We start from the raw sequence: 21992 nt of genomic DNA on the forward strand, positions 1-21992 counted from the left end.
GGAGTGGCAGTGGGGTGACTGGCTCCAGCAGTGGCAGTAAGGGAGAAGTGACCCCTCCATCACAGACAGAAGTTGCAGATCCATTCCAACCTTTTTCTTCTGCCTTATGGCACCATCTCTGTCTGAGCTCCACTTACCACCTTCGTGGACAGATCTGTGGGGTTGGGGGGCCTTCTTGGTAGTGGTGCCCCCCTGTGGAACGCCCACCCATCAGATGTCAAGGAAATTAAACAAATATCAGACTTTAAGAAGTCATCTGAAGGCTACTCCTGAAAGTGACTCAGAAACTACAATTAATCCAGAATGCAGTAGCCAGACTGGTGATTAGGAGTGGCTGCTGGGACTATATAACACTGGTCCTAAAAGACCTATATTGGCTCCTAGTACGTTTCCGAGCACAATTCAAAGTGTTGGTACTGACCTTTAAAGCCCTATACCTGAAGGAGCTTCTACACTTCCATCATTCAGCCCAGACACTGAAGTCTTCCTCCAAGGGTCTTCTGCTGGTTCTCTCACTGCGAGAAGGGAAGTTACAAGGAACCAGGCAGAAGGCCTTCTCAGTAGTGGCACCCTCCCTGTGGAACGCCCTCCTGTCAGATGTCAATGAGGGAAATAATTACACAACCTTCCATAGAGATCTGAAGGCAGCCCTGTATCAGGAAGCTTTTAAGGTGTGATGTTCTGTTGTGTTTTTGTATATTCTGTTGGAAGCTGCCCAGAGTGGCTGCGGCAACCCAGTCAGATGGGTGGGGGTGCAGAAACATATTATTAAATGTAGTTCTGAGTAGAAAAGAGTTTGCCTGGGTCAAATCCACGTCATACATTGAAAGCACAGGGTTTACCCCAAAGAATCCTGGGATCTGTAGTTTTGCAGGGTGGTGGACAAGATGAACTTATGGAATCCCTTCCAACTCTACAATTCTATAGATGTTTTGGGGGAAGTCATGCGCTTTTCAAATATACGGTATGATTGTAATGTCCATGCACGGCATAATGCTGGTTTGCATCAGCTAAGAATGAGCGCCAGTGGACTTCTATCATTGCTTTGCTCTCCCCAGGGCTGAATGCCCTCCACCTGGCCTTTCCATATAGACACAGAGCTTCATCCTGATGGAAGGCTGAGTTCACTGTTCTGGGAAATGAACCACCCTCCCCCCAAAACGTTATCTCCCAATCCACTTTCTCCAACAAAGGAAGGAGACTGAAGAGCTGTTTCTGTAATACAGGAGACATCATAATTTGTTATGGATTTCACATCTCTAACAGCGTTTTCTGTTAGGCTTATTTTCGGAGGCGCAATCCATAAATCCTCATAAGGGTTTGCTGCTCTTAGAACAAATAATCATTCACTTCACAGGACACCGTCAATGGACAACAGCAAAGGATGCACAAGACAGAACGTCGATATTGCAGACTTCATTATAGGAAGAAACTCAGAGAGGTCACGGAAAACCTGCAAATTATCCTTTTATTGCCGGAGTGGCAGGAACATATGTAGCATATTACTTATACCAAAAGAGATTAGCCAGTCTAATCCAATGAAACTAGCTTGTCTTTTTCATTGATATTAATAATTGACAGTAATAATAATTTTTCATTGTAATTATCAAGAACATAGGAAGCTGCCTTATATTGATTTAGATCACTGGTCCATCCAGTTCAGTACTGTTTGCACTGACTGGCAGCAGCTCTTTCCCAACCTTACCCGGTGGAGATGCCAGGGACTGATGTTCTACCACTAACCTGTGGACTACCCCCAAATGGGCCCATTTGCTCCTGGTTTTTGGGACTTCCAGAGGAACGTAAGAAGCTGCCATTACTGCTTCCATCTAGCTTAGTACTGTCTACACTGAACAGCAGTAGGGTTTCAGACAGGGATCTTTCCCATTCCCACCTGCAGACACCAGGGATTGAGCCCGGGACCTTCTGCATGCAAAGCAGATGCTCTGGTGCTGAACTGCAATAGAAGCTAAAATAGCATCCAGGGGAAAGCAAGCAAGGGAGAGACCTTTTCCCTACATCAGTGGAGAGGTTGGAGTGCACATCTGGGGGTAATGTCAATAGATGTTTGATAGATTATTGTATTTTAATATTCTGTTGGAAGCTGCCCAGAGTGGCTGGGGAAACTCAGCTAGATGGGCAGGGTATGAATAAATTATTATTATTATTATTATTATTATTATTATTATTATTATTAGCACCAAAGTGACTTTCCAGGGGTGCAAAGCTTATGCGGTCCAAAGGAAAGCAGACCAATACATTTTACACCAGGTGTGTCTTGGCTGCAGGAGTTGCTGGAAGGAGGTGTACAAGGAACACCACCCAGCTGTCTTAGGGACTCTACTCCGGATATCTGTAGGGTTTACTCCTTACGCTTTTCTTCTCCCGAATATATCCTGCAAGGCAGCAGAAGTTTAGGACCAGAGTTTTCCTTCTCCTAGATAACTTCCCAGGTTGATGAGACCCATCTGCCCCTCACTTCCCTCTACAGCACATGCAGGAACCGCCTTCTTGGCCATTGGACCCACTATTGGTCTCATCTGCCAGAGCTTGTCTTTGCATGCAGGGAAAGTCCCTAACTCACTGAGGTTCCGAGTCCCATCAACTACTCTCACCTGGTTTAGCTACTCTCACCTGGAAGCTGTTTCCAGGGTGTGGCAGCTGTCACATGCAGACAGCTTCTAGGAGCCACAGGTGAGAGCTGAGTGCTAGGTGGGGACCAAAGATGGAGAAACTGCTCCAGAAGGAGCATGATGTCCCCCCCCATCAGAGGTACTAACAACCTTTCAAACCGATGCGCAGCCTGGGAGTCATTTTGGACTCACAGCTGTCCATGGAGGTACAGGTCAATTCTGTGTCCAGGACAGCTGTCTACCAGCTCCATCTGGTACGCAGGCTGAGACCCTACCTGCCCGCCGACTGTCTCGCCATAGTGGCACATGCCCTACTTATCTCCTGCTTGGACTACTGCAATGCACTCTACCTGGGGCTACCTTTGAAGGTGACCTGAAAACTACAACTAATCCAGAATACGACAGCTAAACTGGTGACTGGGAGTGGCTGCCGAGACCACATAACACCAGTCTTGAAAGACCTACATTGGCTTCCAGTACATTTCCGAGCACAATTCAAAGTATTGGTGCTGACCTTTAAAGCCCTAAACAGCCTCGGTCCTGTATACCTGAAGGAGCGTCTTTATCCCCATTGTTAAGTCTGGATACTGAGGTCCAGCCCTGAGGGCCTTCTAGTGGTTCCCTCACCGCGAGAGGTGAGGTTACAGGGAACCAGGCAGAAGGCCTTCTCGGCAGTGGCGCCTGCCCTGTGGAACGCCCTCCCATCAGATGTCAAGGCAACTATCTTATTCTTAAAAAACATCTGAAGGTAGTCCTCTTTAGGGAAGTTTTTAATGTTTAATGCTGTATTGTGTTTTTAATATTTGGTTGGGAGCCACCCAGAGTGGCTGGGGAAACCCAGCCAGATGGGCGTGGTAAAATAAATTATTATTATTAGCACGAAGAAAAGTGCTTAGCATTCCTTAGAGCAGAGATGGTTCCCTATGGCAGGCAGGCCGCATGTCAGTTTATTTGCGGCACCCAAGATCAAATTTCTCATCTTTAATTTTTTGACTCCTCCTGAGGTTCCTAATGTGATGCCATGATGGCAAAAGGTTTTTGTGACACCCCTCCCAAGACCCCCCCCAAACGTTTTTTTCTTTTGCGGTAAAAGAAAGAGAAAAAAATTAAGAAATTGGCCAGGCCCACTTTTACACTTTGAACAGGATCGTTTTACACGCAGCCCTGCAGGGATGCTCACAGGCCAGTATGGCCCTCAAGATCAAAAATGTTAGTCACCCATGGCTTAGAAACAGCTGCATCACAGGGGAAGGGTTAGGGAAGAAGCGGGCATTGGGGGATGAAGCTTGGGAGTGACAATGTCAGTTCAGCCTTTATGGATGAGCAGCAAGATTTCCCCCAGGGTGTCTGTACTAAGGAAGTAGCTGTGAGCCTGAGAGCGACTACCAAGGGAAGGAGAAAAAGCAGTGTCTGAGTTCAGTGGGGATTTGGGTACATCGCTCTTGGGTTCAGAATCAGGAGCGCAGCCACGGCTGATATATTATTTACACAGCCTGCCTTGCAGAATGCAAACTCGCTTTCCCATCTGGATGCACCAACAGATGATGCAAATGCAACGCAAGGTTGGAGGAGGTGGGAGAACGCGTCCTTTCCTGGGCTGGCAATGCATGACTTAGCAGAGGGGAACTGGCTTCCCGGAGAGATAAGCAGGAAGCAGGCCGCAAGATGACTTCCGCCAGCACAAAGCAAAGGTCCACAGAGAAGGAAAGAGCCCCGTTTCACTTGCTAAAAATAATTCGCCGTAACTGACAGCAACCTGGTTGTTTCCCACTATCGTGGCAAACAGACACAGCTGAGTCAACTTAATATGTGTGCTGTCTCATAATGTGCCGTCTCCAGGGATTTGCCTACACCAGAGAGGGAAGGCATGCAGATTAAAAGACAGGCTAATATAAGCACCTATGAAATGCCCATAAAAAAACCAACAACCAAGGCCAAAGGCCAACACCGTTATTTAATCGTGTTAAAGTCACTGCATGGTGAGTTTTCTCTACAGTGGTACCTCGAGTTACATACGCTTCAGGTTATATACACTTCGGGTTACAGACTCCGCTACCCAGAAATAGTACCTCTGGTTAAGAACTTTGCTTCAGGATGAGAACAGAAATCATGCTCCGGTGGCGCAGCAGCAGAAGCAGGAGGCCCCATAAGCTAAAGTGGTGCTTCAGGTTAAGAACAGTTTCAGGTTAAGAACAGACCTGTGGAACGAATTTACGTACGTAACCAGAGGTACCACTGTATTGTGCTTGCATTTTCAAATTCTTGTTCAAATGGGCCATGTGGAAGAAATGGAAACAAGAAGAAATTCCGACGAAAGAAGAATGGCAGACGAAATTAATGGACTATGCAGAATTGGACAAAATGACAGGAAGGATTCAAAACCTGCGGGACCAGAGATTTACAGAAGATTGGAAGAAGTATATGAACTACTTGAAAAGCAATTGTAACCAACACATTATGCTAGTAGGACTGCAAGAAGTTTTGTAAGGAGGAATACATGAAGTGCTACAAAGCAGATAAAAAATAGAGATATTGGTTATGAGTTTTAAACGTAACAGGGAAAATAAGAAATGTATACTAAGAGATTAGATTGGAAAATTTTCTGACAGGACTGATAGAAGTTAAAAAAAATGAATAAGATGTAAAAATATGTTTAATTATTGTTGAAAATGGTATGTTAAAGAAACCTAATAAAAATTTATATAAATTACAACAACAAATGGGCCATGTGGAAGGGAGATCTACTTATCCTTTCTTTCTTTACTTCATTTGTAGCCCATCTTTTTATCCAAGGAGCTCAAGGCCATACACCTGGTTCTCCTTCTCCCCATTTTATCCTGAAAAGAACCCTGTAAGTCAGGTTAGGCTGAGAGGCAGTGACTGGCCCAAAATCACCCAGTGAGCATCGTGGCTGAGTGGCGATTTGAACCTGGGGTCTCCTGGGTCCTAGTCTGACATTCTAATCATTACCCCACACTGGCCGCTCCAATGAGCAGAAATACCAAAGCTCACTGGTATTGCAGGTGCATTTCCACCTCTGAAATCATAGAATCATAGAGTTGGAAGAGACCACAAGGGCCATCGAGTCCAACCCCCTGCCAAACAGGAAACACCATCAGAGCACTCCTGACATATGGTTGTCAAGCCTCTGCTTAAAGACCTCCAAAGAAGGAGACTCCACCACACTCCTTGGCACACTCCAGGGTCTGACCAGAGCAGAATACAGTGGCACTATTACTTCCCTTGATCTAGATGCTATACTCCTATTGATGCAGCCCAGAATTGCATTGGCTTTTTTAGCTGCCGCGTCACACTGTTGGCTCATGTCAAGTTTGTGGTCAACCAAGACTCCCAGATCCTTTTCACATGTACTGCTCTCAAGCCAGGTGTCACCCATCTTGTATTTGTGCCTCTCATTTTTTTGCCGAAGTGCAATATTTTACATTTCTCCCTGTTAAAGTTCATCTTGTTTGTTTTGGCCCAGTTCTCTAATCTGTCAAGGTCGTTTTGAAGTGTGATCCTGTCCTCTGGGGTGTTAGCCACCCCTCCAAGTTTGGTGTCATCTGCAAATTTGATCAGGATGCCCTTGAGTCCATCATCCAAGTCGTTGATAAAGATGTTGAATAAGACCGGGCCCAAGACAGAACCCTGTGGCACCCCACTAGTCACTCTTCTCCAGGATGAAGAGGAACCATTGATGAGCACCCTTTGGGTTCGGTCAGTCAGCCAGTTACAAATCCACTGAGTGGTAGCATAGTCAAGACCGCATTTTACCAGCTTCTTTACAAGAATATCATGGGGCACCTTGTCAAATGCCTTGCTGAAATCAAGGTAGGCTACATCCACTGTGTTCCCTTCATCTACCAGGCTTGTAGGACCGGCACCTCAAAACAATGCCAGCTTATGGGTGGTCAGATATGGCACCCATCTCTGAGTCCGTATTTAAGAGGAGTATGAAGGGAACAGCTATCCAGCTATAACCTTGGCATTGTAAAACAAAACTAAAAACCTGTTTGTTTGAATTGGACAAGAGTTTTGAATAACGCCACCAAGCACTGCCCACTCAAGCCGCTGTCTATCTTTGCAACCGCAGCAGCTATAGTAGAAACTTGTGGTTTTCTTAATGACAGGGCATCTGTGGCTTTCCAAATGTTGATGGATTTCAGCACCCACCAGCCATAGCCAACGTTGCAAATGGTCAGGGATGAAAGAAGTTGTGGTTCAACAGGCATATACCTCCACATGTGGTGGGAATGTCCTAAAATCCAACTCTTCTGGACATCAATCATACAAGAAATATGCAAAATAACTAAGCAAGTATTAGAAGTCACCCCAGAACTGGCCCTACTAAACATCTTCCAAGACAATGATGCCCACTCACAACACAAAGAGCTCATAACCCACCTACTCTCAGGAGCTAGAAACATCACAGCCAGACACTGGGGAGATCTGTCAGGAGTAAGCACGGACCAATGGTATCAAATAGCATGGGAAACAGCCATATTAGAAAAACTAACCAACAACTGAAACTGACACGGGGACAAATAAAAGAAGATGCCTTCACCCCGGTATGGTTCCCCTTTATCACATACGCAACCCAACAAGACAACAACAAGAACCCGCCAACAACATTCGAAACAATCTGGCTAACCTGAACCAAACACACACACACACACCACTCTCACACAAAAACAAGTTGCACTACAGCTAATCAAAGACAACCAACCACACCCTAGGCCACCCCCAATCTCTCTCACCACCAAATAAATAAAACCAGCGAATAGTAAAGAGAACCCACACAAGTGACGCTGACGCAAAACCCCACGCATACACTAAGTAGAAGAATAGAAGCATTGCCACCCAACCCCACCCCACTCACCATTCCCCCCTCCTCTTTCCCCCTTTTCTTCCTAACCTAAACACACACACACACACACACACACTTTGTACTACGGAGAATTCTATTTGGATTTCATTTATTACTAAGGCTTCCAGTGTGTAAATCAGTTTTACTAGTGTAAATGAATAAAGTACAGTGGTACCTCGGATTACATATGCTTCAGGTTACATACGCTTCAGGTTAAATACGCTTCAGGTTTCAGACTCCGCTAACCCAGAAATAGTACCTCGGGTTAAGAACTTTACTTCAGGATGAGAACAGAAATCGTGCAGCGGTGGCGGCGCAGCAGCAGCAGCAGGAGGAGGCCCCATTAGCTAAAGTGGTGCTTCAGGTTAAGGACAGTTTCAGGTTAAGAACAGACCTCCGGAATGAATTAAGTACTTAACCCGAGGTACCACTGGATGTCAAAGTGGAAAAACAACAACAACAAAACAAACACCTGGAAGACAGTGGGTTCCTCATCCTGCTTTAAAGCAGGTGTTGGGGACCTTTTTCAGCCCTAGGGGCACATTCCATTCCATTCTGTGCAGCCCTTTAAGTGTCATACACCAGCAATGGGCAAGGTGCGAGGCAAAAGCACTGAGTGTAAGTTTTACCTTTCTGCAGTAAGCTAATTCAGCCCCTGCCTTCCACCCAGACAAGCAAGAGGCATTCTCAGAGTTTAAGGACAGAGTGGCATGAGGTGGCATTTGCCATAGCTCTATACGCCTCTCAATGGACCATATAAGTGGCAAAGCAATCCTTGGCGGGGGCGGGGGGGGCAGTACATGAGTTGTAAAATGTATTTATCAGCCAGTCTTCTCCAACCTAGTGCCTTCTAATACAAGTGAGATCATTGACACAAATGGCGACAACATTCATGAAACATATGGCTGCTGATCAGGTGGTCTGGGCACATCATTGAACAAGAGGAAGGGGTCAACGTGAGAGAACTCTCACACCTTTGACTACCAAGGGGTCTGGCCTGACAACATATTTGCAGAACCTTGCATGGCATCCTAAGCCCCACACAAACTTGGCTGTGTGTGTGTGTGTGTGTGTGTGTGTGTGTGTATGTGTGTGTTTGACTCTTAATTCACAATGCCCTTAAGAATGATGTGTCAGGCAAATTTGTTTTCAGAACTGCATAATTGCAAACACAGGCAACAGCTCTACGCAAAATCTGGGTTACTTTTGGTGTAGTTTTCTTTTTTCTTCCAATATAGAGTGCATGCAACTCCAGGTACTGTTTTGGAGGGCAGAGGGCTTGCATTCAGCTCTTGGAGACTTTGGCAGTCAAGAAATCTTTTCAATATGTCGCGGAAGCTGTTTGGCAAGCGTAGGCGCAGTGCTGATCTCATCTCAGAGCCAAGCCACCAACCAAGAACCTTCCCTGACTTTCATTCCCCCACCCCACCCCCAGAAGAAAAAGGACAAGGCTGCCAATTTGCAGCGCAGGCTCGTTAAACCACGTTTCCAATTACACTCCACGGCAATCACTCTTGCACTTGCATATGCTAGGATGACTCAACAGTGGGCGAGCAGACATATGCCCATGCGCGCTCAGAAACACCCTTTTTCATTCCCGTTTCTATAGCCGCTTCCCTTCGAATCGGCTACCCGTCTACAGACACTGGCATCTGGAAACCATTACAGAGAAAGCCTGCGACGCGCAAGCCATTTCTTTTATGGCTTCGAGAGCTTTGTCAATGGGATAAAAATTACCCAAATCCTGCTGTGCCCTCCTGCCTGGTGCAACAACAACAACAACTTGAAATTGCTGCTTGTCATTTTAGCATTCCTGCAGCATCCACACCTAAACGAAACAGGGAGAAGGGGAAAAGGTTGTCAGACGGCCACACCCAACTCACAGCAGCACCGCTGGGGGAAAAGCCAGCTTAATGAACTTTAAAAAGAGGGGGAAATAAGGATGCTAAACTTGGGAGAAGGCTCAATTTTGACCTAGCTTTCTTTTTCTGAGCCAATCTTCTGTATACTTTCCTGCCCCCCGGGCACTGCAATTGCATAAGAGCCTCCAAACAATTCAGAAGATGTCTGCAATTCCACCGCTCTCTCGTGCACTCTGGCAGGCAGCAAAGCCAAAAGGTTTTAAAATCCTTAAAAATAATGAAACCAGCAAACGTCTGCTGCCCCTAGAGCGCCGCATGGCTGTTGGATGCTTCATGTCTGCGCTTAAAAATGTACTGCGTGAACTCAGTAAACATGCGATGGGCTGCAGCTCCCTGTGGAACGTACTGAGAGAGGGGTAAAACCAGGTCATATGAGAAACAGATTTTTATCTGTTCCACACATAGGGAACTCATTTGACCCAGTACACTGGTGGAAGGGAACTTTAGGGTTGGGGACTGAATGTGGCCCTCCAGGCCTCTCCATGTGGCCCTCAGAAGTCTCCCCAGACCACAACAGTGTGGTCCTGCTCCACACTCAAAGTGGTTTTGCGTGGCTGGAAAGGGTCCTTGAATCTTGACAGTGCCTCTTGGCTAGAGAGGAGAGTGTTGCAACACAGGTCTCTCCCTGACCCTAAAGTCATGTCCAGCCCCTCACATTGTGTCTGCAAGGTTTCCAGCAGTAGGGACGGCAGAATCTGTCAATTGCAGCTTCTCTCCATTTCCCATTTCTCCAGTCTTAAGCTCTGTTCTCCACATGTCCACTCCAGTTTGTGATTATTATTATTTACAGTGTCCTTGTGAAAATTCATCAGCACCATGGTGTGAATTTCTCCTAATGTACACATACCTCAGGTTACAGATGCTTCAGGTTCTGTTTTTTCGGGTTATGGACCCGCCAAAACCCGGAAGCACCGGAATGGGTTACTTCTGGGTTTGGGGGGTTGTGCATGCACGATAAATTGCACTTTGCACATGCGCAGAAGCACTGAATCTGAACCCGCGTGTGCGCAGACGTGCCGCTGCGGGTTGCGAACTCTACAGGTTGCGAACTTGCATCCTGCACGGATCACGTTCACAACCCGAGCATCCACTGTATTTGATTGCTGGTTCCCCTGTGAGTTAAAACACTGAGCCTAGGACTTGCTGATCAGAAGGTCGGCGGTTCGAATCCCCGCGACAGGGTGAGCTCCCATTGCTCGCTCCCTGCTCCTGCCAACCTAGTAGTTCAAAAGCACGTCAAAGTGCAAGTAGATAAATAGGTACCGCTCCAGCGGGAAGGTAAACGGCATTTCCGTGCGCTGCTCTGGTTCGCCAGAAGCGGCTTAGTCATGCTGGCCACATGACCCGGAAGCTGTACACCGGCTCCCTCAGCCAATAAAGCGAGATGAGCGCCACAACCCCAGAGTCGGTTACGACTGGACCTAATGGTCAGGGGTTCCTTTACCTTTACCTTTCCCCTAATATAATGAACTTTTGCATGTTTTATGCATGAATATATACAGTTATATGCACACACTTTACTCTAGTATATGCATTTTTTTTATTTTGCACACATTTCTTTATCAGAGAACTGCATTTACAGGCAACCCTACCAAATCTGCACTTTCTGAAAAAGCACATGAGCAAAGTTTGAAGGATTCTGTTTCAGCAAACAGCAGTTCCATTTGGTTGCCACCCAGAGCTTCAGTACTTCAGTATTTTAAAAAATATTCCTGCAGAGCCTCACCCACCTGTAAAGCCAGTGTATTTCTCAGAGGTTTCCATGCCTAAGGCACCCCTCGCAGATTTCACTGCCCTACCATTTTTGAGGCCGAGATCTGAACTGTCAAGAGTCAGCCCCTCATATCTAGACAAGTTCACCAAGCAGATGGTGCAACAATTTCATAATGCATGTTAAACTAGGATTTATGAGCCTCTGTAAGAGGGGAAGGTTGCAACCCCTCCGAGGTCAGCTTAATTGTCTTTCTGACAACCATGTTTACTTATGGTGCCCTGAGTCACTGAACTGATTCTGCAAAGCTTGATCCTTACACAGGTTCATCTGGGAGTCAGTTCCATTGAGTTCAATAGAACTTCCAAGTTAAACAGAAGCTTAGTTTTCTTTTGGGGTGGGTTAAGGGTGTTTGGAAGTGTCTGGAAGTGAGAGCTGGACCACAAAGAAGGCTGATTGCCAAAGAATTGATGCTTTTGAATTAAGGTGCTGGAGAAGACTCTTGAGAGTCCCATGGACTGCAAGAAGACCAAACCTCTCCATTCTTAAGGAAATCAGCCCTGAGTGCTCACTGGAAGGACAGATCCTGAAGCTGAGACTCCAATACTTTGGCCACCTCATGAGAAGAGACGACTCCCTGGAAAAGACCCTGATGTTGGGAAAGATGGAGGGCACAAGGAGAAGGGGATGACAGAGGACGAGATGGTTGGACAGTGTTCTCGAAGCCACAAACATGAGTCTGACCAAACTGCGGGAGGCAGTGGAAGACAGGAGTGCCTGGCGTGCTCTGGTCCATGGGGTCATGAAGAGTCGGACATGACTGAACGACTAAACAACAACAACAAAGGGTGTTTGGATGACTCCATGGTGAAAGAACATGGAGCAAGCCCTGTTCCACACCCACAGCCTCTACGTGTTTTGGGGAAGTATACATGTTTAGAGCCCTTTCTGATGTGCTTTGAACGCAGATGGCGGAGGCATGTCCACCGCACATTTCTGCACGGCCCCACAACCTGCCTCACAAGTTCTTCCAATATTGGGAAGGGGGGGAGGTTGCAGTGGAGGTTATCTGACCACCCCCTGCCCCAAATGTATCAATTGAAGATAAAATATGGTTTGAGCTGCAATGCGCAGCTGCTATGTTTTATCCTGCAAAGCTTTTGGGGGTCTCAAAGTATGCCTTGATTTTCCTTGCCCCGATCACCTTTTTTGGGGCACTCCATTACAGCTGAAAGCAAGGGTGGCACAGGAGAATAAAGGTAAAGGTAAAGGGACCCCTGACCATTAGGTCCAGTCGTGACCGACTCTGGCATTGCGCGCTCATCTCGCTCTATAGGCCGAGGGAGCTGGCGTTTGTCCGCAGACAGCTTCCGGGTCATGTCGCCAGCATGACTAAGCCGCTTCTGGTGAACCAGAGCAGCACACGCAAACGCCGTTTACCTTCCCGCCGGAGCGGTACCTATTTATCTACTTGCACTTTGACGTGCTTTCGAACTGCTAGGTTGGCAGGAGGCACAGGAGAATAGGATGCTGCAAATGTCAAACCAGGTTTTTTTAAAAAACCATTTATTTGTGGCCGCCTTCACCCATTTCTTCATTGTTACAAAAGCTATTCAACTTAAAATAGCTCTTTTATGACAGCAGGAACGGTATATTGCTCTTTTATTTGATCTAATTGGCCTTTTTAGATGGCTATGTAAATGCAGCTGTCAAACTTTTTTAAAAAAAGATTCTTGCATGCACTCATTGACTGATTGCATTTATATCCACCTTTTGCTGCAATAAGCTGAAATACACGATTCTCCCAGATCCTAGTCCAACACTCTAACCACTACACCACACTGTTTTTACAGATCCCCATGAATGAGGAGATATTTCCATTTTTGAGTTGGAAATGCCATGGATTGTAGCTGGGACCTTTTGTGTGCAAAGAATTTGCTCTGCCACTGTCTCAGTGACTTATAACAAAGAATCGCACAAATTGCAGAGTTGGAAGGGACCACGAGGGTTATGCAGTCCAACCCCCTGAAATGCAAGGATCTTTTGCCCCACATGGTGCTCAAACCCACAACCCTGGGATTAAGAGTCTCGTGCTCTTCCAACGACAGAGCTATCTCGGTAATGCAATTAAAGCAAATACAAAGCACACAATTATATCAAAACAGTAAGAAAACACACAGAGAAACTAAGTGCTAAAAATGGGAACAACACTAAAACCATCCATAGTTGCAAGAAGAAAATTAAAACAGCTCAAATGCCTGGTAAAATAAAAACATATTAACTGTTCACCCAACGGGTAAGGAGAGAGGGAGCGAACGGTGGGGGGCTACTGGGTTGTTGTTTTTATTTTTATTATGCATTTTGTGTTTTATTTTGTATTATTGTATTTTGTATTATTTTATATTTTATTATGTATTTATTGTGGTATTTTGTGATTTTATTTTGTGAACCGCCCTGAGACCCCAGGGTACAGGGCGGTATATAAATTCAAATAATAATAATAATAGTAATAATAATAACAACAACAACAACTGGGCATTACGGAGAAGGGCATTCCACTATTGTGGCACCCCTACTGACAAGGTCCTACCTCGCATCCCAGCCAGCCATCCCTCTGAAGGCAAAGTGGAATGAAGGCCTCAAATAACCTTGATTAAACTGGGAGAATGAGATTTTCAAGCAGAGGTTGGGTGGCTATCTTGTTATGGATGTTTTCATTGAGAGTTCTACACTTCAGGGGGTTCGAATGGATGACCCTCGGCACCCCTTCCACCTCGACAATTCTACCATCCTATCCGAGATCCAAGAGAGAATAATCAAGTACAGTGGTACCTCTGGTTGCGAACGGGATCCGATCCGGAGGCCCGTTCACAACATGAAAAGAGCGCAACCCGCAGTGGCTCGTCTGCGCACGTGCGGGTTGTGATTTGCCGCTTCTGCGCATGACGTCATTTTGCACTTCTGCGCATGCGTGAGTGGCAGAACCCAGAAGTAACCCTTTATGGTATTTCCAGGTCACCGCGGGACGTAACCTGGAAGAACATATCATGAAGCGGACGTAACATGAGGTATGACTGTAATCTGTAATTCTCTGAATAAGAGAGAGGAATACTCTGCCCACCCCACATCAAGGGGGCGGGGGAGAACATTGGCTTTGCATTCAGAAGGTTGTGAGTTCAATTCCTAGTGTCTCCAGGTAGGGCTCAAATGCTGGAAAGCCCCTGCCGGTCAGTGCAGACCATACTGAGATAGATGAACTGCCTGACTCAATATCTTCCTCTGCTCCCATGATAGACCGCTCTATGGAGGGACTGTAGCTAAATTACGAAGTCCTGGGTGTGGGTGTGTGGAAATCCCAGTCCTCAAAATCTCCATGGATGACGAGATCAGGGGGCAGAGGATGGGGAAGACCAGGGCTTTCCCCCCCCCCAGCCGGAACTCACTGGAACTCACCTGTCAGGTGGGCGCCACAGACATTATAAGAAAGCAAGGGAGGCATTCATCGTGGTGAGTTCTTTTTCTAGAAAAATAGCCCTGGGGAAGACCCTCCTCTCCCTGGGACCCAGAGAGCCCACAACAGTCAAAGCAGACAATTCTGGGCTAGGTGTCTAAAGAGCCCATCCGGATATGATGCAGCTTTCTGCGTTCCTCATCAAGCTTGCTTTTGAGGAATAATAGCCTTTGATTGGAGATGTCTGTGTTTTCTCCTCTGTGTCACAGACAGTGCAGAACCAACAGTGCTGGCCGAGTGTCCTATGTTCCTAGGACCTGTTATTAATACAGGGCCGCCACGCTGCTCTGAAATTACATGATGGGGAAGGGCACAGTGGGGATCTGTCTTCGGACCCAACCAACTCCCCACACCCTGTCAGGGAAGGCCCTGACGCACAGCTTTAAAGCCTGCAATTTTCTTTGGACCACATTCCTCCCTCTGTTATTTTCCACACTGCCTGTTTTTTTGTGTGTGTGACTTGGGAGCACCTTGGGGGCAGGTACCTGTCTAGGCCAGCGGTGTGTGTGTGTAATTTCTTTCTGTTCATCAAAATGAAAACTTTGCAACGATCATCGCGTACAACTTTAGGAGGAAGATTTGACCAGTTTCTTTAACACAGTTATTATTATCATTAGGGCTCCCCCCCCCCCCCGCCCAAACTCAATTCTAGCACCTCTCAGATGGGTGCCATTGTCATTCTAAGAGAACCAGGGGGTGTTCATAGAGAGTTCTGGCACCTCTTTTTCTAGAAAAATAGCACTGGTTATTATAGATCTGCATAAACAAACATGTCCACATCTGTGAGTCCAAATGGGGAAATCGAGATATATAGTTCTGCAGTCCAGATATCCTGCTGTATTCTGGGCTACATTCTGTTATTCACATTTCTGTTCATATACAAACTAAAGATATACCAATCTGCAGTAAATGTCTCCATGTTTCTTTCCTTTTCATGTGCAAAGTTTGGGATGTGTAAGTTTTTCAGTCAGAGTAACTGGGCATACTTTTGTACAATGGTACTCCATGTTTGCACCTTTAAAAAACTTTCCAGTAATTCCCCAACCTTACGCAACTCTGTACTGTGCCATGTTCTCTGATGGGGTGGCACAAACAATGCCTTTACACACTGTTCATTTCACTGCTCTTACTGGTCCCTCCCAAGTCCACCAACGGGATGTTGACAAGTCATCTCTCACTTGCCAGAGGCAACTGGGTGTGTAGCTACTTATAACTTAAGCCTTAACCGCCACCACTGCAGCTGCCACGAGAGAAAATCATGGGCAACCAGCCCCATGACTTGCATTTTCCCTTTCCTATTTATTCCCTGCCTCAGATTTTCACAGAATCATAAAGTTGGAAGGGATCTCCAGGGGTCATCTAGTCCAACCCCCTGAAATGCAGGAATCTCAACCAAACCATCCATGACAGAGGACCACCCAGTTGTTGTACTTGGCACCCGTCTGTCATGAGAGACAACGGAGTGCGCCTCCAGTGGTGAAGTCAAGCCACTGCGTGAGCAGCACCGGAATGGCCTCCCTGGGGCTCAAACCTGGAGATCGAACCTGCAACCTTGGTGTTAACAGCACCAGGCAGCGGTTCTCAACCTGTGGGTCCCCAGATGTTGTTGGACTACAACTCCCATCATCCCTGACCACTGGTCATGCTGGCTAGGAATGATGGGAGTTGTAGTCCAACAACATCTGGGGACCCACAGGTTGAGAAACACTGCGTCTAACCCAATGTGGCAAGGCTACCACATTGACAAACCAGAATATGGGTGATGGCCCCATCATATGGAGATGTTCTTGCTGGTTTTGATCTTCTATCTTACAAGCTACTTTTAGAACACAGGAAGTGCTTTTTTAAGGAAAGCAGCCCAACCCCATTTTCCATGAGAAAGTACAAATATATATTTTAGCTTATTCGTTTCCCAGCTATATTTACAATCACCGGCCATTGAAACCCTCCAAGCAGCTGCTTCCATTCCTTCTGAATGGATGGGTGATAGAAGGGGGAGACATCCTGACATCCTGTAATCTGATTGGACTATGTTGACTTTGGAACTTAATGCGCACAGACGCTTCGTGTTCACATTCTGTGATCATGTTGGATGGGTATATTTCTCCATTTGTCCTATTTATATCCTGCCTCTTCTCCCAGGATATCAAGGCTGTATGCATGGTTCCCCTTCCATGACAGGTGTGTATAAAATATTGCAAAATGCAGAGAAAGGCAATCAAGGGCAAACCTCATCTCCTTATACAGAACTAGAAACCGGAGCCATCCAATGAAATGGAAGCTTAGAGGATTCCTGGAATTCATAGAACAGTAGAGTTGGAAGGGACCCCAATGGTCACTGGGAATGATTGCAGGAATCTCAACACACGACCCCCCATCAAATTTGAAAACATACCAGACCCTGCTTAGCTTTGCAGTTTTATTGCTGCATCACTAGGAGGATTGAGAACAGATTATCAATCCCCAAACCAGTGTGGAGAGCCAGTGTGGTGTAGTGGTTAAGAGCGGTAGTCTCGTAATCTGGGGAACCGGGTTCGCGTCTCCGCTCCTCCACATGCAGCTGCTGGGTGACCTTGGGCTAGTCATACTTCTCTGAAGTCTCTCAGCCCCACTCACCTCACAGAGTGCTTGTTGTGGGGAGGAAGGGAAAGGAGAATGTTAGCCGCTTTGAGACTCCTTTGGGTAGTGATAAAGCGGGATATCAAATCCAAACTCCACTCTTCTTCTTCTTCAAACCTTCTGCGTACAAAGGCCTTTTCAGTAGTTGCACCCGCCCTGTGGAATGCCCTCACGGCAGATGTTAATGAGTTAAATAACGGAAAAGAATTTTGTAGACATTTGAAGGCAGCCCTGTTTCAGGAAGCTTTTAATGTTTGATGCTGTTGGTTTTCCTATATTTTTGTTAGAAGCTACCCTGTGTGGCTGGGGCAACCCAGTCTGATGGGTGGAGTATTCTTATTCTTATTATTAATGCTCTACCACTGAGCTACAGCCCTTCCCTATGGTTTCAGGGACCCTTTGGCCACTTACATTGATAAGATTCCACTTAGGGTTGCTTCACGCCTATATGTACATTGCCTGATATTTCTTCACTTGGTGACTGGCAGATAAATAGCCATGCTGCCTCCGTTGAAACACATGGTTTATCTTATGTAACTGTGCGGCATAAAGTAATGGATAGATAAAGTACAGTGAGATTAATTGGAAGTCAGTTTTAAATTTCTTCTCTATAAGTATATATGATGATAATTATATTAATCTTCTTGTAGCTTATAGTGTGGTGGTTTGTTTGAATTTTCTGTTACTTGTTTGTTGTATGTTTGTTTACTTGCATGTATGTCTGTTTTCTCATAAATGTATTTATTTTAAATTAATAAAGATATATTAAAAAAGGAGAAATACATGGTTTATCTGTGACAATGCAAGAGAATAGGCATGCCCTCTCTATGGGGTTAGATCTGTGGTGAACCATTCGCATGTGCACATTGCTAAGGGATGCTGCTGGCATCAAGGGTGGAATGTGCAGACAAAAGCCACCCCTCTGTCCGGCCACTGCTGCCCCCCACTTGGCCTGCAAGCAAACGTGCGAGGCCTCAGGGGTGCAAGTCAGGGTAGTGGAGAAGGCTAGGTGTTCAACTGCACAAGGTGTGAAACTGCCCTGGGTAAGGGCCTTGCACTAGATTCTCTCTACTTTTTGTTGCCTTGCATGGTAGATTCTGGGGTCAGGCTGGGTGTTTTTAGGGGCAGCTGCGGGGAGGAGGAAGGGGACGGAAACAGCTATCAAACTGCAGCGTAAACAACTCTGCAAAAATAAAAGCTAATCATAAAAATCTCGGGTTTATATTTCTGGCTTAAATAAAAGCTAACGGATGTAATTTGGTACATGTACTGAAGTACAGATCATATTCAGAGGAAAACAAACTGAAAGGGGATGCGAGCTTTTATTCAGGGACAAGTGTGCAAAGCAGAGAGGAGATAGATGCGTCAGCCGAAATTGGAAGGAGGAGACAACACTCTTCTTAGATTTCAGTTGCATCGGTCAGAAACAGAGATGGTTGGGGTGAAAAAACTTGCTGAGGCAGCTCACAATTTCGGAGAGGGTGTACTATTAATTGCACCTCTGCAACTTCATACAAACGTCCGATCACCATTGCAGCACTGCTCTGATATGGGACAACAAGACAGAGCAAAGGTTTAGGATTGGGGTGCTGGTCATTGCTACCAGAGGGAAGTGGTTGGAATGACCATCTAGTTCCTAATATGCAGTGACATTACAAATTATGCAAATCAAAACATAATAGTCATCATAGCACAGCAGCGTTGGGTTTAGAGCAAGGGGTCCAAGTTCAAATAAAATTAGGAGATGATTCACAACTCAGTGATAGATCATATGATCTGTTTGTACAAGGTCCTGTGTTTAATCCTAGACACCTCTCTCTCTCTCTGGTCAGAGATGATGGGAACTGTAGTCCAAAAACAGCTGGAGACTCAAGTTTGGAAAACTAAACTCTGGGCTAGATTGACCAATGGTCTGGCTCAACTCAGTTTTATTATGCAGATTCAACGAAACTGTGAAGGATAAGCCTATCAGCTATCTTATTTGAACCTCCATATTCAAGGGCAGGATACCTCCAAATATGAGTTGTTTGGGGAGGGCTGATACCTCCATGTTCTGTGGGCTTCTCTGGTTAGCTGGAAACAGGATGCAGGTCTCGATGGACTCATCTTCTGACCCAGAAAGGCTCCTCTTATGTTCTTATTCCCACAAAGCTCGCTGGATTGTGGATACTCTTAAATCACTGTCTCTGAGGCACAGGGGAGTAACATGACTGTCACTGTCCCATGACAGCCCCACACTGAATGTTCTTCCTCTGTTTGTTCAGCTTGCAAAAATCAGTGTTTCCTCTCCTTTTAACTGATACTGTTATCCTCCACTCTATAAATATGAGGCAATACCACTGTCTGTTTAACTACATCTTATGCTTGTTTCAATTGCACTGTGATTTATTTTAAAAACAACTGTTAGCTGCCTTGCAAATCAGTCCCGCTGAAGGGGAAAGATAGCCATGTTTTTAAATAAATAAATAGCTCCGGGTCACAGCTGCAATTTCTGCCCATGTGATTTGGGGCAGATCACGGAGTTACTTACCTGACACACTAGCAACCCATCCTTCCAACGACGCATCATGTGTACCCAGCCACACATTTTGCCCTGACCAGGTGGGCAGAAGTTGCAGGTATTATTAGGAGTAGTCTGGGAGCAATCAGAGGGCAGTGAGTGGTAAACCACACCTCTCCTAATAGCATAGGAGCAAGGCCTCAGCCTAAGCGTTTTCTCATGCAGCTGTTTCAAAGATAAAGTTATTCAGAGATTTATTTGCATAACCTGCCCTAAAGCGAAGGTGGGAAAGGATTTGAAGGCTGTAATTCTGAGAGGGAGTAGGCACACTGAAGTGAGTGATACTTTCAAGTAAATACACATACATTAAGTTTATGCTTGTGGGAGAAAGTACATATTCACTGGAACCATACGCATGAGATTATAGCCTTGAGGGCAAATGAATGGACACTGGACTATGCAAATATCCTCTACAGGTTTCCTACTGATCAGTCACTTAACCAACAGAACGCCCATGAATGAGAAGAAAAATGTGCCACCTCTCTCTCACTCTTGGCACTTCTAGGCTGTCACAAATTTCAGGTGGGAATCAATCCCACGCCAGCAAATTCCTGTTGCACAATGAAAGCTGATTCTGAAGTCTTACATGTCAAACCCGATTCCACAAAAAGATAAGAGTTTTGGGGCTAAGGAAAATGACAAGGAGACACACTGCGAAGTAAGGGACAACACCTCGCTTGACACGACACCATCTAACTTCCTCGCATAGGCATCAGAACGAATGCTCAATAAACAGGACGTCTCTACACACACACACACACACACACACACACACAAGTGGATATATCAAGGTCAATTGTGCAGCCCTCAAGATGCTGTCAGGATCCAGTTCCCATCATCCCGTCAGCACAGCCAATGGGTCATGGATGATGGGAGTTGTAGTTCTACAGCACCCTGGAGGGCAGCCACAGATTTCCCCATGCTTGCACTAAGGCACAGCTAAATCCAAGTCAAGAGAACTCCAGTTGGCAACAACCCTACAATTGCCCAAGTGATGGAGTTGCTTTGGCTGAGAAGAGTTGGCGGCTGGGAAAACCAGCCCTTCCATGATCGCTCAGAACTAGGAGTGAGTTAAAGAAGTCGCAGCAAAGGGAAGGAGACACAGCTGGTCAAGTGAGTTCTAGTTCAGGGGAGCTTATTCCGCAAATAAATCTGTTACAAAGAGTACTGAAGAGAGGGAGAACAACAACAACGAGTGGAGTTAAGACACTGTGTATTTGCTGCGAGGCAAAAGAAAAAAAAGGCTCCTTGGATCTATTCTCTATCATTATTTAATAATTTGCAAATTGCTATATGATCGATAAACAAAACCATCGTGCGTCCAGCTCTCCATTCCTCCCACCCAAAGGCTCCCTTTTCAACCCCTGGGAAACAAAAAGGGATCTTACCCGGGTGGAGAGAGCCCCTTAGTTTCTCCTTCCTCCACTTCTTACTTCTTCGATCTAGCCGGGGATGGCAGCCACATCCTTCGCCGCCGGCTCCTCCTCGACTCCTTCGCGGACCGAGCGCGAAAAGCTCAGGGGGAAATAACAAGCCGAGGGCGGGGGAAAAAGAGACCCAGCGGATCCCCCCGCAGACAGGCTTCCAGGATGGACGAAATCCAGACGCTGCTGCTGCCGCCAGCCAGTCAAGCTCCGCTGCGTCTCCACCCTGCAAGAAACTCGCTGGGAGCCGGAGAGCCCTGCCCGCGCTCCCACGTGGAAGGCGCGGGGGAAGAGGAGGGCTGGGCGCCCGGCGGCAGCGCCCGCAAGGCGGGGCCTGGAGCTGCCTGGCAGCCGGCTACGAGGCAAGCAGGCGCGGCGGCTGCACCGGAGGTGACTTGTCCTGCCTGCTACAGAGAAGGGAAAGGCGCGTTCCGGAGGCGGCTCCGGAGAAGGAAGGTCTTTTCTGGACTCCTACGCAGGGAGGGCGCAGAGGGTCGCTTCACACGTGGCGGCTGACACGCGGGTTGCTCTTGAAAGGAACGCCTCCCCTCGGAAGTGGATTTTTTTTTTTTTTTTGCCAAGCGGCCCGAATGTCACCTTTTTTCTTCCCATCCCGCACAACACGCCCCGTTCTTTTTATTTATGGGGAAATCGCTGGAGCCGACGTGTTCCCACGGCGCGACCCGCGTTGGGCTGGGAGGAGACTTTATTTGCCTGCAGCGCAAGGGTTTAGGTAGTCGGAAGT

The 21992-nt window shown here is 46.5% G+C and overlaps 1 protein-coding gene across 7 annotated transcripts in view; it reads right to left on the reverse strand.

Annotated features, from left to right (window-relative positions):
- INF2 (inverted formin 2) overlaps positions 1–21647 on the reverse strand; it is a 70574-nt gene extending 48927 nt beyond the window's left edge. For 2 of the 7 annotated variants that reach the window (XR_014007468.1, XM_081191241.1), the window contains exon 1: positions 21212–21642. The gene's annotated coding sequence lies outside the window, so the exon portion shown is untranslated. Of the gene's footprint in view, positions 1–21211 lie in introns of all 7 variants that reach the window. The other 5 variants (XM_081191245.1, XM_081191242.1, XM_081191243.1 and 2 more) reach the window with 5 other exon arrangements.
- Positions 21648–21992: the final 345 nt, after the last annotated feature.

The sequence above is a fragment of the Podarcis bocagei genome, assembly GCF_964188305.1.
Source record: "Podarcis bocagei genome assembly, chromosome: 1".
NCBI classification, from domain to species: domain Eukaryota; kingdom Metazoa; phylum Chordata; class Lepidosauria; order Squamata; family Lacertidae; genus Podarcis; species Podarcis bocagei.